The sequence below is a fragment of the Pelophylax lessonae genome (genome assembly GCF_965119305.1).
Source record: "Pelophylax lessonae genome assembly, chromosome: 4".
Lineage (NCBI taxonomy): Eukaryota > Metazoa > Chordata > Amphibia > Anura > Ranidae > Pelophylax > Pelophylax lessonae.
The window spans coordinates 60335947-60351588 of NC_138771.1; the positions used below are offsets into that span (position 1 = coordinate 60335947).

Genomic DNA, 15642 nt, shown 5'->3' on the forward strand with positions numbered 1-15642 from the left:
TTAGTGGGATTGTGCTATTCTTTCACCTCCACTGCATAAAGTTCACACCAAGTGATTATAATTTTGCTGCCACCTACAGTGGGTACGGAAAGTATTCAGACCCCCTTAAATTTTTCACTCTTTGTTATATTGCAGCCATTTGCTAAAATCATTTAGGTTCATTCTTCTTCCTCATGAATGTACACATAGCACCCCATACTGACAGAAAAACACAGAATTGTTGACATTGTTGCAGATTTATTAAAAAAGAAAAACTGAAATATCACATGGTCCTAAGTATTCAGACCCTTTGCTCAGTATTTAGTAGAAGCCCCCTTTTGATCTAATACAGCCAGGAGTCTTTTTGGGAAAGATGCAACAAGTCTTTCACACCTGGATTTGGGGATCCTCTGCCATTCCTCCTTGCAGATCCTCTCCAGTTCTGTCAGGTTGGATGGTAAACGTTGGTGGACAGCCATTTTTAGGTCTCTCCAGAGATGCTCAATTGGGTTTAAGTCAGGGCTCTGGCTGGGCCATTCAAGAACAGTCACGGAGTTGTTGTGAAGCCACTCCTTCGTTATTTTAGCTGTGTGCTTAGGGTCATTGTCTTGTTGGAAGGTAAACCTTCGGCCCAGTCTGAGGTCCAGAGCACTCTGGAGAAGGTTTTTGTCCAGGATATCCCTGTACTTGGCCGCATTCATCTTTCCCTCGATTGCAACCAGTCGTCCTGTCCCTGCAGCTGAAAAACACCCCCACAGCATGATGCTGCCACCACCATGCTTCACTGTTGGGACTGTATTGGACAGGTGATGAGCAGTGCCTGGTTTTCTCCACACATACCGCTTAGAATTAAGGCCAAAAAGTTCTATTTTGGTCTCATGAGACCAGAGAATCTTATTTCTCACTATCTTGGAGTCCTTCAGGTGTTTTTTAGCAAACTCCATGCGGGTTTTCATGTGTCTTACACTGAGGAGAGGCTTCCGTCGGGCCACTCTGCCATAAAGCCCCGACTGGTGGAGGGCTGCAGTGATGGTTGACTTTCTACAACTTTCTCCCATCTCCTGACTGCATCTCTGGAGCTCAGCCACAGTGATCTTTGGGTTCTTCTTTACCTCTCTCACCAAGGCTCTTCTCCCCCGATAGCTCAGTTTGGCCGGGCGGCCAGCTCTAGGAAGGGTTCTGGTCATCCCAAACGTCTTCCATTTGAGGATTATGGAGGCCACTGTGCTCTTAGGAACCTTAAGTGCAGCAGAAATCTTTTTGTAACCTTGGCCAGATCTGTGCCTTGCCACAATTCTGTCTCTGAGCTCTTCAGGCAGTTCCTTTGACCTCATGATTCTCATTTGCTCTGACATGCATTGTGATCTGGAAGGTCTTATATAGACAGGTGTGTGGCTTTCCTAATTAAGTCCAATCAGTATAATCAAACACAGCTGGACTCAAATGAAGGTGTAGAACCATCTCAAGGATGATCAGAAGAAAATGGAAAGCACCTGAGTTAAATATATGAGTGTCACAGCAAAGGGTCTGAATACTTAGGACCATGTGATATTTCAGTTTTTCTTTTTTAATAAATCTGCAACAATGTCAACAATTCTGTGTTTTTCTGTCAGTATGGGGTGCTGTGTGTACATTCATGAGGAAGAAGAATGAACTTAAATGATTTTAGCAAATGGCTGCAATATAACAAAGAGTGAAAAATTTAAGGGGGTCTGAATACTTTCCGTACCCACTGTATATATCACTTAAAGCCAACACAAGAGCACTTTTGCAGAAATTGGACATTGTTTATATTGATATTTATATATTTATTCTCTTTGGAATATCACCATCATCTTTTTCATTTATATATATTTATTCATTTATTGTATATATATATATATATTTATATATATATATTCATTTTATATCTATCTATATATACATACTAGTGATCGACCGATTATCGGCAAAGCCGATATATCGAGGGCCGATATGCACTTTGCCCAATATATCAGAATCGACCTTTTGATTTACCGATATTGCCGATATTTGAGAAAGTGCTTGTACCGGGGTGATGCCTGCAGCTAGAGGCATCACCCCGGTACCGGTGTCCATAGCCGACTGCCGGCTGTCTTGTAATGACAACCGATGCGGCTGAGAAGCCGCTCGGCTGTCATTACAAGGAGCGGGAGGGGACGTCGCCCGGGTCTCCTGTCCCACCGGGAGACCCAGGCATCCTACCTTCACCGCCGCTGTCTGACCGGGTCTCCATTTCTTTGAATTCGGCGACGCCGAGAACCCCGAAAGTGATGTCATGACATGACATCACTTCCGGGTACTGGCGGCGCTGAATTAAAAAAACTTACAGAATTCAAAACAGCCAAACTTGGCGTTTTGAATGTTTTTAAGTGCAGAGGAGGGGTTTGGGGTATTTTAGACCCCCAGATACCTCCACCACAGTACCTGTAGACATTAAAAAAAAAAACATTTAATGTCCTAAAATATCAGCCAATATCGGACGATACCGATATCCGATGACCAAAATATCGGTATTGGCGGTAAAGAAATGATATCGGTCGATCAATAATACATACCACATTATGCCATTACCTTGCAGGGGGACTTTTTTATTGTTTACAGCAAAGTTTACTACAGCTTTAAGTAATAGATAATGTACTGTCCATCAGCAAATATAAAAATGAAAGTCAGTGATGAGTCTACATTGAATCACTCTGAATTCTCAGAGTTCATGAGTCAGAAATCACCGGCCCTGCAATGACTGTATTCCCCTAAACAATACTTTGTAAAGTCATGACACAGATGAGATTGCCAATGGTCCACTTCTTGCCAGTCAGACTTATGAAAAATGAAATCCGTTCACATCTTCCGCGATCACACGATTGTTCGCTGCTCACAACACAAGAGACATGCAGTTCAGTGATAAAGGTCAAGCGGAAAAAAGGAATCAGCAAAAGTTTGAAGAATGGGATTGTAATATGGAAGAGGTTCAAAAAGAAGAAAAAAAGAATCCGAATCACACAAAAAAAATTGTCTGAAATCAAATCCAATAGTTACATGAATACACAGACTTTATTGAATGAATAATACAACTAATGTTACAACTAATTTTAAGCAGATGTTGTGTTTCTTAAGAAAACATTAATGTGCTGTGATAAATTATTGGCTGACCTTGGAACAAACCAGGAATAGCGCAGAGAGATGAAAAATGTATTCGCCATGACCATGTTCGTTTTTAAAGAGGAGCTCCAGGCTCCTTCAGAAACAAAATTAACCACTTCTGGACCGGAAGATTTTCCCCCTTAATGACCAGGCCATTTTTTGCGATTCGACACTGCGTTACTTTAAAGGACAATTGCGCGGTCGTGCGACGCTGTACCCAAATAAAATGTATGTCATTTTTATCCTACAAATAGAGCTTTCTTTTGGTAATATTTGATCACCTCTGAGATTTTTATTTTTTGCGCTATAAACAAAAGAAAAACAATGTTTTTCACCTTCTGCTATATAACATTCCCTACAAAAAAAAATATATATAAAAATCAATTTTTTTCATAATTTTAGGCCAATTTGTATTCTGCTACATAAAAAAAACAATAAGCATATTATGATTGGTTTGAGCAAAAGGTATCACGTCTACAAACTAGGGGAAAGATTTATGTCATTTTCATTTATTTATTTTTTTTACTAGTAATGGCGGCGATCTGCGATTTTTAGCAGGACCCCTGACATTTTTGACACTTTTGGGTAGGGATGCACCGAATAATCGGCGGCCGAACATTATTCGGCCGAAAATAGAAAAAATAGCACTTTCGGTGTTCGGCCGAATAAGTCAAAAGGCCGAATAATTTTGTGCCGAATAATAGGGCTGAACGATAGTCGATATGATATTGACTATCGTTCTGTGGCCGTAGGCGATATTCATATCGCCGAGGTAACGATATTTACAGGGGGAAGGGACTCGTAGGAGGACAGGAGGACTCACAGACTTCCGTGTTAGGCAGGGGAAGCTGGGACACTTCAGCGGTGAGCATACATACATTACTCACTCGTGCACTGCAGCCCGCCCCACACATTCAGTGAGTCTTACTCTCCTCCTCCCTAGTTTTTTCAATGGCACATTCAGGAAGCCAATCACGCCGTGATTAGCTGCACAGCGAACCAATCACGCGTGCCTGCACACCGGATTGGTTCCGCTGTGCCGCTACTCACGGCGTGATTGGCTTCCTGAATGTGCCATTGAAAAAACTAGGGAGGAGAGTAAGACTCACTGAATGTGTGGGGCGGGCTGCAGTGCACGAGTGAGTAATGTATGTATGCGGCTGTGCTCCTTTCCAGGCTCCTACTACCACCACTATGAGAGACTGTCTGTCACTGTATAATCTGATCGAGTCCACACTGACACTGACTGACTGTCACTGAGTAATTGATGTTACAACATTAACCCTGACCTGCCCAGTGCCCTGTATCTGCAATTAAAATTTACAAGGCTGCCTGCATGCTTCCTGATTTCCATTCCCAGCATCCTTCCCAATCCCTACAGTGTCACCAACATTAACCCTATGGTACAAGGCTGCAGTGTGCACTGAATCCCATTCCCTACAGTAACATTTAGGGAGAGAGAGAGAGACATGAGAGGACAAGAGAGAGAGAGAGAGAGAGAGACACGAGAGGACAAGAGAGAGGACAAAAAATTGGCAAAATAAATGGAAAAAATGCAAAACACCGCGTTCGGTATTCGGCCTTCGGCCTTCGGCCAAACATTTTATTATTATTCGGCTTCGGCTTCGGCCAAGAATTTCATTTCGGTGCATCCCTACTTTTGGGGGGACCAGGGACATTACTACAGTAATCAGTGCTAAAAATATGCACTGTTACTGTACTAATGACACTGGCAGGGAAGGCGTTAACCCAGGGGCAATCAAAGGGTTAAGTGTGAGCCTAGGGGGTATTTTCTAACTGTGGGGGTGGGCTTGTGAAATCAACAAAAGAGACCTGTGTTCCTAAATAGGAGGATCACAGGCACACTGTATAGATTTCTGTTAGAACAACGGTGTGGGTTTTTTTTTCAACAGCAGACCGCTGTCCTCTCTTCCTGGGGTGCGATCGCTGATGCCCGGCGGCAATCGTGCCCACCAGCCAAGTGGATCGGCTTCCCTGCTGGCGGGTGGGCGCGTGCACGCACCCTCAGGATTGCTCCCGCGGACCTCCGTACAGGTACGGCGATTGACTGGAACCTGCCGCCGTATAACTGCAGCACCTGGTCGGCAAGTGGTTAAAAGTCAGCAGCTTCAAATACTATAGTTATTGACTTTTAATATCAGGACACTTACCTGTCTAGGGATCCAGCAGTGTCCTCACCCTAGCCGATTTTTCAAATAGCTCTCGGGTGCTGCCACCGCCATCTTGGCTAAGGGAAACCAGCAGTGAAGCCTTGCAGCTCCACAGCCGGTACCCTACTGCGCATGCGTGAAACACGCTGTGCTTTGTGAATGGCCCAGCGGCAGGGGAAGGAGGAGGGGGGCGGAACTTCCTGTCAAGTTTGCTGTGGTGAAGTCAGATGGAAGTGGGAGCAGGTACCTGTCAAAACTGGGTACCTGCACCCCCCCCCCCCAAAAGATGACAAATGTGGCAGCATGGGGGGGGGGGAGAAGGCAAACAAGCGGAGCATCCCCTTTTGGGTGAAGCAAAGAAACACATAACTTTTTTTTAGTTTTGGATAGAATGGAGAGGGATTAGATCCCCTGTCAGTTTTTATTGCTGTCTGTGCCCCCCGTTAGTGAGATTTTCCCTCTCTATTTGCCCTGTTTACCATTGTCATTGAAAGTAAAAGTAAATCCCAAATTTTGGGTTGTCCCCAGAAAAGTAATAGAGGGGAAATCCTACAATGGGGGACACGAGTTCTGATGATCTGGGGGTCCCCAAGAAATTTCCTTAACCACTTAAGCCCCGGAGGATTTTCCTGCTCCCCGGAGGATTTTCCTGCTGAAAGACCAGGGCCTATTTTGTGATTCGGCACTGCGTGACTTTAACGGACAATTGCGCGGTCGTGCGACGCTGTACCCGAATGAAATTGACGTCCCTTTTTCCCCACAAACAGAGCTTTCTTTTGGTGGTATTTGATCACCTGTGCGATTTTTATTTTTTGCGCTATAAACAAAAAAAGAGCGTCAATTTTGAAAAAATAACAATATTTTTCAAATTTTTTTTTTTATATGAAATTCCCCAAAAAAATGTAAAAATCAAATGTTTTTTAACATTTTAGGCCAATTAGTTTTCTGCTACATATTTTTGGTAAAAAAAAAAAAAAAAAATCGCAATGAGCGTATTTTGATTGGTTTGTGCAAAAGTTACATAGCAGGATCATATGATCTCTGCAGTTACATCAGGGAGAATGACAGACGGTTTTGTTTACATCAGTCGCCTGCCTTTCTCCCTCTCCAGCAGGAGATCGCGAGTGACCCGCGGACATCTGAGCCGCCGGTCACTCGCGCGAGGAAGGCAGGGAACGAGTGGGGCGGGAGTGCGCCTCGGGCGGCGTGCGCTCGCCCCCTGCAGGCTCCTGGGGGAGCGACGTAGTACTATGTCGATTTGCCCAGGAGGGGCTGACTGCCGCAGTAAATATACTATGGGCGGTCGGCAAGTGGTTAATGTGCTGGGATTTCCTCTCACTTCCAGTTTGGCTGAAATTGGACACAGATGAATAAAAAAAAAAAAAAATCTGACAGGGGTTATAACCCCCCCCCCCCTGTTCTATCAAAAAAAAAAGTTAAGTTTTGCCTATAGTTCTACTTTAACCACTTGCCGTCTGCTCACTCGAGCACTACTGCGGCAAAGGCTCGCCAGGGGAGGAGCGGCGGCGATCGCCGCTGCTCTTCCCCGATCGTCGGGGAATCGAGTCTGGAGATCCGCCCGCTTGTGCAAACAGAGCGGGCGGATCTCCTAAGTGACAGGCAGGGTCAGATTGCAGGGTTCAGCATAGCTGAACATGCGATCTGTCCCTGTGTCACTCAGTCATCTCCCCCCACACGTCAGTAAGCACCAGGCATACATTAACCCCTCCCTCTCCAATAAAATTAACCCCTTCCCTGCCAGTGTCATTTTTACAGTAACAGTGCATATGTATAGCACTGATTACTGTCGTAATGTCACTGGTACCCCCAAAAGTGTCAAAAATGTCAGTCAAGGGTCCGATCTGTCCGCCGCAATGTCGCAGTCCCGCAAAAAAAAAATCGCAGATCGCCACCATTACTCGTTAAAAAAAAAACACCAAAAATGACAGAAATCTTTCTCTTAGTTAGTAAACGCAATAACTTTTGTGCAAACCAATCAAAATACGCATATTGTGATTTTTTTATTACCAAACATATGTAGCAGAAAACAAATTGGCCAAAAATTTAAAAAAAATTTGATTTTTACATTTTTTTGGGGGGGAATTTCATATAAAAAAATGTGAAAAATATTGTTATTTTTGCAAAATTGTTGCTCTTTTTTTGATTATAGCACATGATCAAAAAATCGCACAGGTGATCAAATACCACCAAAAGAAAGCTCTGTTTGTGGGAAAAAAAGGACGTACATTTAGTTTGGGTACGGCGTTGCATGACCGCGCAATTTTCAGTTAAATTCGCACAGTGCCGAATCGCAAAAAGTGGCCCAGACGTAAGACAGCTCCTCCGGTGGTAAAGTGGTTAACCTGTTACAGGGCAGCAGAGGCAGAGAGCACATAAAGTGATTTGCTAACAAGATTTCTGGTAATGTCAACAGGAAATCTTTGCACATAATGAACAGATATACCACAATACTTTTGATTATATAGGCAGAACAGACCAAGGGGTAGCAAATAACAGAAGTTTATTGTTGGGCTTACATTCCCCTTAATCTAAATTCACACTTTAGTAAATCAAGGTCCATTAAGTGAGGTTCACCTTTGTGCATTGGGAGAGCATGCGCAAAACTGCACACTTTCCCGCAACGCACAAAACCGTACAGCCCTTTTGCAGACATGTGCCATTAATTCTTTCTGGCACTCCCATGCATGTGTGCGTGCCAAATTGCATGCTAACAAAATGCCAGATATTTCAAAAGGGCCATGCATTTCTTTAGTGCGTATTTTGCGCATAAGGCAGGCTATTAAAATAAACAAGCTGCTTTAAATGAGATGAGTGAAAATGCACAAAAAGGAGCACGCGCTCCATCACACCTGCAGAGGAGTGAACTGAGCCTAAGCCCCTGTTCATATTGACTACGGCTTTGAAATAGTGCGACCTCATCTGAAACTGCACAATTTCAAAGCTGCATCTCAGTGCAACTTTAAAGACATCTGTGCACAGATTCAAGTTGCACCCGATATCGCCAAAAGTAGTGCAGGAACTACTTTTTCAAATCGATGCGGCACCGCAAAGTCGGCGTTACACTGATTTGAACAGAGTGATTTCTGGCAATAGGCTGCGATTTGTCATGCGATTAGACCTGCCAAAGGGCATGACAAGTCGCTCCAATGTGAATTCCTATTCTTAGGGTCATTTGGAATCTGCATTTCAAATGCAGAGCTGGAATGTGTTTTGAAATGGTATTTGGAATAGTTTGAAAAGTTGAAATGTGCAATGAATCTCACACTGTTGGCAAGCCAGTATCTTAATGGGATTGTTAAGGCAGAAGGTTTTTTTTTTTTTTAATCTAAATACATTCTATGCATTAGGATAGAGAAAAAAAACCTGTGTGCAGCAGCCCCCCTCAGCCCCCTAATGCTTACCTGAGCCCATTTTTATCCAGCGATGCTGCGGGAATTTCTCACCTACCTGGGACTCCCCTCCTCATTGGTGAGACAGCAGCGTGGCGTGATTGGCTCCCATTGCTGTCATTTAAAGTCAGTCAGGAGAGGGAGGGGGTGGGGCCAGGGTCCCGCCTCCATGTCTTAAAGGACACAGTGAGCTGTGAGTCGGCTCGGGTGCCCCTATAGCAAGCTGCTTGCTGTGGGGGAACTCAATAGGAGGGAGGGGCCAGGAGAGCCGAAGAGGGACCCGAGGAGGATCCGGGCTGCTCTGTGCAAAACCAACTGCACAGAGGAGGTAAGTATAACATGTTTGTTATTTAAAAAAAATAAATAAATGAGACTTTATGTTCACTTTAATTTTCAAACAAGTAGCCAAAAAAAAATAAAAGATACTTTTCGTCAAGTGCAACTTATTCAAGTGAATGGGGATGTCAGACATCCCAAGTCTCCTGCGAGGTGTGGGAGTCTCCCACATTTGGGCTATATCCCCGAGCATTACTGTGAAGAACAGAGCCGATGCTTCCTGTATAGTTCCAGCTCCTCTAACAGGCAGATTAATATGAAATGCACTCCGCCTGATACAGGAAGCATCGGTTCTGCTTTCTACTGCAGCTGCTGCTTCCTCCAGCACCGCTCCTGTCACACTCTCCATCTCAGAGGAGCCAGCTTACCTGCCAGCAGTACCCGCCAACAGTACCCACCATCAATACCAGCCAGCAGGACCCACTATCAGTACCCACCAGCCAGCAGGACCCACCAGAATTACCCACCAGCAGTACTCACCAGCATTACCCGCCACCAGTACCCGACAGCAGGACCCACCATCAGTACCTGCCAGCAGTACCCGCCACCAGTACACAACAGCAGTACCAGCCATCAGTACCTGCCAGCAGTACCAGCCAGCAGTACCCACCGGCAGTGCCCGCCAGCAGTACCAGCCAGCAGTACCCACCATCAGTACATGCCAGCAGTAACAGCCAGCAGTACCCACAAGCAGTACCCACAAGTATTACCCACCAGCAGTACCCATCATCGGTACTTGCCAGCAGTACCCGCCACCAGTACACGACAGCAGTACCAGCCATCAGTACCTGCCAGCAATACCCACTACCAGTCAGCAGTACCCACCAGCAGTGCCCGCTTGCAGTACCAGCCAGCAGCAACCACCAGTGCAGAGCTTGCTCAGGAATGGCAGCAGGTAGGTGTGAGTGCATCTACACCCACAGTGAGGAGAAGACTTTTGGAGGATGGCCTGGTGTCAAGAAGGGCAGCAAAGAAGCCACTTCTCTCCAGGAAAAAACATCAGGGACAGACTGATATTCTGGAAAAGAAATAGGGATTGGACTGCTAAGGACTGGGGTAACGTCATTTTCTCTGATGAATCCCCTTTCCAATTGTTTGGGGCATCTGGAAAAAAACCTTGTCTGTAGAAGAAAAGGTGAGCACTATGATCAGTCCTGTGCCGTGCAACAGTAAAGCATCCTGAGACCATTCATGTGTGGGGTTGCTTCTCAGCCAAGGGAGTGGGCTTACTCACAATTTTGTCTAAGAACACAGCCATGAATAAAGAATGGTACAAAAACATCCTCCGAAAGCAACTTCTCTCAATTATCCAAGAACAATTTGGCGAAGAACAATGTATTTTCCAGCATTATGGAGCACCTTGCCATAAGGCAAATGTAATAACGAAGTGGCTTGGGGATGGGGAACAAAAAATTTTAATTTTGGGTCCATGGCCAGGAAACTCCCCAGAACTTAATCCCATCGAGAGCTTGTGGTCCATCCTCAAGAGGCAGATCAACAAAAAAAACACAAATTCTGACAAACTCCAAGCATTGATTATGCAATGGGCTGACATAATTTAGGATTTGGCCCAGAAGTTGATGACAGCATGCCCGGGCGAATTGCAAAGATTTTAACAAAGAAGGGTCAGCACTGCAAATATTGACTCTTTGCATAAGCTTATTGTAATTGTCAATAAAAGCCTTTGACACTCATGAAATGCTTGTAATTTTACTTCAGTATATCATGGTAACATCTGACAAAAAGATCTAAAAATACTGAAGCAGCAAACTTTGTGAAAATGAATATTTGTGTCATTCTCAAAACTTTTGGCCATGACAGTACACAGAACATGGAAATTAAATTATTTAGTAAATATAAACTGCTAAATACCTTTTCTCATCAGCAGTATATAGCAGTCTTGCGACTTCTATCAGTGTCTGGTTAAAGCTTGTAGGAGGAGTTTTCATTATCCCCTGAACCTCTGTCTTGACAGTGCTGATTGGCCTGTGCTGATCACATGCAACCTCCCAGGAGTAAAAAAAAAAACTCTCTAGCAATACACACCGAACTGAGCATGTGCAGTCTGATGCTCTGTTCTATCATGAGATGGGTTGAAGTCAGTTAAAGAAAAGGAATATCAGAGAAGACAGGATCAAACAGCCTTTATACACAATGCGGAGGATTAACCCCTTAGGTTCCACAGTGAGTATATCAAGCATGCTTTACTGCATATACAGACTGATTTTACTTTTTGTGGGTTTAGTAACACTATAAACATGATTGCCTGTTTCCTGAAAGCACCTAAAAGCGTGCGTGCTTGTACTTTTAAAATGTGCTTTTGTGTTGCATGGCTGTGTTCACAAGCCCTGATATGGGCGAACTCACACTACTGCAAAATGGAAAATACCCTCGGTCAAAATGCACCAGAGCCTCTTGCTGAATAGAGGGTTTACAAATACTGTATAGAGGAACTGCACAGTAACCTCAACCGTGAGAACAATGAGGAAATAGGAATGAAGAAATGCCACTGTCTGTCTATACCTATTTCTAGTAACCATACTACAGTGTAAAACATACAGTAACAGATGCTTAAAGCTGAAGTTTTTTTTTGTATCCCAAAACCTACAGACAGCTGCTTCTGATAAAATAATCCCTGCAGTGCCTCCTTCATAGCATCCAGATATTGCACTGGACAGCGGTCATCCAGCTCTAAGAGACTTTCCAGCAGCCACTGCCACTGAGAAAAATTGCGCTACTTGCCCACCCTCTTCTGCTCTCTCTGCTATTCAGAGGCATTCTACTACTATTCTCCCACAATGCATCATGTTCAGTGAATGTCCAGTGGAGATCCTGTCATTCAACTGTTGCGATGCATTGTGGGAGAAGGCTTATATAAGTAATCTGAATGGTGTAGAGGGCAGAGAGGGGCAGGCAAGTGGCTCAACTTTTCCCAGTTGCAGCAGCTGCTGTTAAAGTGTTTTTTTTACATTAATGCAATCTCTGCATTAAAGTGGTTCTAAAATCAGAAGGTCATTCTATGCATTAAGAGTCGGTTCACACTGGGGCGGCATGACTCTGTACTACTTCGGGGGCGACTTGTGCATTCCCATGCACCACGACTTCGGAGCGACTTGCATGGACTTCACATAATGTAAGTCTATGTAAGTCGCTCCGAGGTCACCCCGAAGTAGCACAGGACCCTTTTTCTAAGTCGAAGCGACTTGTCAGGCTAGTGACTGTAGCAGTCACTAGCCTGACAAGTCGCGCTAGTGTGAATCGAGTCTAAAGGGGTTCCAATCCTTAATTTATTTTTTTATATAAAAACAAACATGCCTGTACTTACCTGCTCTGTGCAATCGTTTTGCACAAAGCAACCCTGATCCTCTTTTTTCTAGGGGCCCCTGCTGGCGCTCCAGGCCCCTCCATTTCATCAGGTGTCCCCACGGAAAGCCTATATCCACTGGGGCACCGAAGCAGGCTCACTCCCGAGTCCTGCTGCTGTGCCCATTGACACAGACAGTGGGACTCAGCCCCACTGAGGGCTCGGGTAATAAAAAGGGGGGGGGTCTGGGGGGAGCTGCAGCACAGATGTTTTCACCTTAATGCATAGAATGCATTAAGGTGAAAAACCTTGAGGCTTTACAACCACTTTAAGGTAACAAACCTTCTGTGTGCAGCTCCCTCCCAAGCCCCCCTAATACTTACCTGAGCCCCATCATGATCCAGCAATGTGCATGAGAGCCTTAGCTCTCTCCGGGAACTCTCCCTCCTCGTTGGCTGAGAAAACAGCTCTTGCTGCTGTCAATCACAGCCAGTTAGCCAATGAGGAGAGAGAGGGGGCAGGGTTGAGCCAAGGCTCTGTGTGTGAATGCACACGCAAAGCAGCGGCTCAGGAGCAAGCCTGCCTAGGTGCCCCCATAGCAAGCTGCTTGCTCTGAGAGCACTCAGCAGTAGGGAGGGGCCAGGAGCGATACCGGGGGACCCAATAAGAGGAAGTTGAGAGCAGTGTTAATTTTGGCAGCAAATTTCAATTTAGTTTTAGTCTTAGTCTTAGGACTAAAATGGCATTTTAGTTTTAGTCCTATTTTAGTCTTCTGCAAGTGTTTTAGTTTTAGTCGTATTTAGTCGACTAAAACTCCAGTATATTTTAGTCGACTAAAACGCCCTACATTTTAGTCGACTAAAACTCATTTTAGTCATCTATAACCAAATGGGTGTAGTTCAACTGTAATTTGTAATGCATTATTTAAGCATTTCTCTACAATTTCCAAACTCATTATATACTACTGCTGGTCTTGGAGTGAAAAATCTAATATGTTATTATTTATGCTTTGAGCATGCACCAGTGTTAATTTTTGGCAGCAAATTTCGATTTAGTTTTAGTTATAGTCTTTTGACTAAAATGCCATTTTAGTTTTAGTCGTATTTTAGTCTTAAGACTAAAATGCCATTTTAGTTTTAGTCGTATTTTAGTCATCTGAATTGTGTTAGTCGACGAAAACGTTTTAGTCGGTTTTAGTCGACGAAATTAACACTGGTTGAGAGCTGCTCTGTGCAAAGCAGATAAGTATGACACGTTTGTTATTAAAAAAAGGTTTAAAAAAAATGTCTGTAATGCAGCCCCCCCATACTTATGTAGCATTCTCCTAGGTAGGTGCTAGAAGAGAGTATCGTTTTTGGGTCTTTCTGCTTACCAGCAAGATTACCAGGTAAATTTAGAGTACTCTCTGCCTACTAAATAGCAGGATCTATTGGTGAGGTCTGCTCATGGTGCTCAGGTGCAGCTCAGCTTGTCTGAAATGTTTCACACTGGTCCAATAGGGAGGCATATTCGACAGTGGAAGGAAACCTGACAAATGAGGGCACAGGCATTGTTACAGCCCTGGCGATTGGCAGAGGAAGGTGCCTCGTTGCATGCTGGGTGATTGTATAAATATCAGGGGCACATGTGCTCAGGGTCTTCTGCTGGAGAGTGAGGTCCCGGAGGGGCTGCCCCTCCTCTGTAGAAGTTGCCATGCGGCCTTGGGTGGTCGACCTGAGTGCCTGAAAGTATGAAAGGAGCTGAACCCAGAGGTCCTGCAGAGCTGACTGGAAGGGAGACACTGGAAAGGATCTGATTCTGCCTACACTGCATACAGATCCGTGTCATGGAGCCTGTCGTGTGAGGGCCATCCCTTCAAAGGAAAAGTCTGTGGATGGGTGTCAGTCTAGGGCAGTGATGGTGAACCTTGGCACTCCAGATGTTTTGGAACTACATTTTCCATGATGCTCTTGTAATCTGCAGTAAAGTTGAGCATCATGGGAAATGTAGTTCCAAAACATCTGGAGTGCCAAGGTTCGCCATCACTGGTCTAGGGGATGCTAGAAAGTGTCCTGAAGATAAAGTAGTGGCATCAAGTCTGCTGCTAGAGAGAGCAAGAGGCCTTCATTCTTCCATACATGTGGCAGTATGGTTAAACCACTTTACCGCTGCTCACTAGAGCTCTACTGTGGCAAATTAACCCCTTGATCACCAATAAAAATTAACCCCTCCCCTGCCAGTGTCATTTTTACAGTAACAGTGCATATTTATAGCACTGATTACTGTAGTAATGTCACTGGTACCCCCAAAAGTGTCAAAAATGTCAGTCAAGGGTCCAATCTGTCCTCCGCAATGTCGCAGTCCCGCAAAAAAAAAAAAAAAAAAAAAAAAAAAAAAAAAAATCGCAGATCGCCGCCATTACTCGTTAAAAAAAAAAACACCAAAAACGACAGAAATCTTTCCCTTAGTTAGTAGACGCAATAACTTTTGCGCAAACCAATCAAAATCCGCTTATTGTGATTTTTTTTTTACCAAAAATATGTAGCAGAAAACAAATTGGCCTAAAATGATAAAAAAAATTTGATTTTTACATTTTGGGGGGGGGGAATTTCATATAAAAAAATTTGAAAAATATTGTTATTTTTTCAAAATTGACGTTCTTTTTTTGTTTATAGCGCAAAAAGTAAAAAATTACACAGGTGATCATCACCAAAAGAAAGCTCTGTTTGTGGGAAAAAAGGACGTAAATTTTGTTTGGGTACAGCGTTGCACGACCGCGCAATTGTCAGTTAAAGTCGCACAGTGCCAAATTGCAAAAAGTGGCCCAGACGTAAGACAGCAAAATCTTCCGGTGATAAAGTGGTTAAGCAGTGTGTCTGCTTCCACAAATAACCCGGTGAGGCCAAGTGAGAGTTGTCCTTATCTACTGTAAATAGTTCAGTTGGAGTATCCCACTATTCTCTTTTTCCATCCAAGTTCCACAATAAATACCAAAAACCAAAACCCCTGGACTGTTTATTGAGTAACGAGCAAACAGGAGTAAGGATGAATGAGTGAACTGTCCCTAAGTGAATATCTGCAGATAATCAGTGGAGACCCAAGAAGTCATCACGCAGTGAGCCCTATGGGGACAGTGCTACACTTACCTGAGCCCAATCTCGATCCTCCTGCACCCGCTCCTACTGTTTGTCAATCAAATGCTGTGACGAAGCAGCGGGAGACGGGGCCATGGCTATAGATGCAGGCAGGGCAGCTCAGGAGCGAGCGCACACATTTCCTATGGGACACTCAACGAACAAGA

At 44.3% G+C, this 15642-nt stretch overlaps 1 protein-coding gene across 1 annotated transcript in view; it reads right to left on the reverse strand.

Annotated features, from left to right (window-relative positions):
- Positions 1-15642, reverse strand: part of FES (FES proto-oncogene, tyrosine kinase) — a 344941-nt gene that overhangs the window by 240785 nt on the left and 88514 nt on the right. The window lies entirely within an intron of this gene.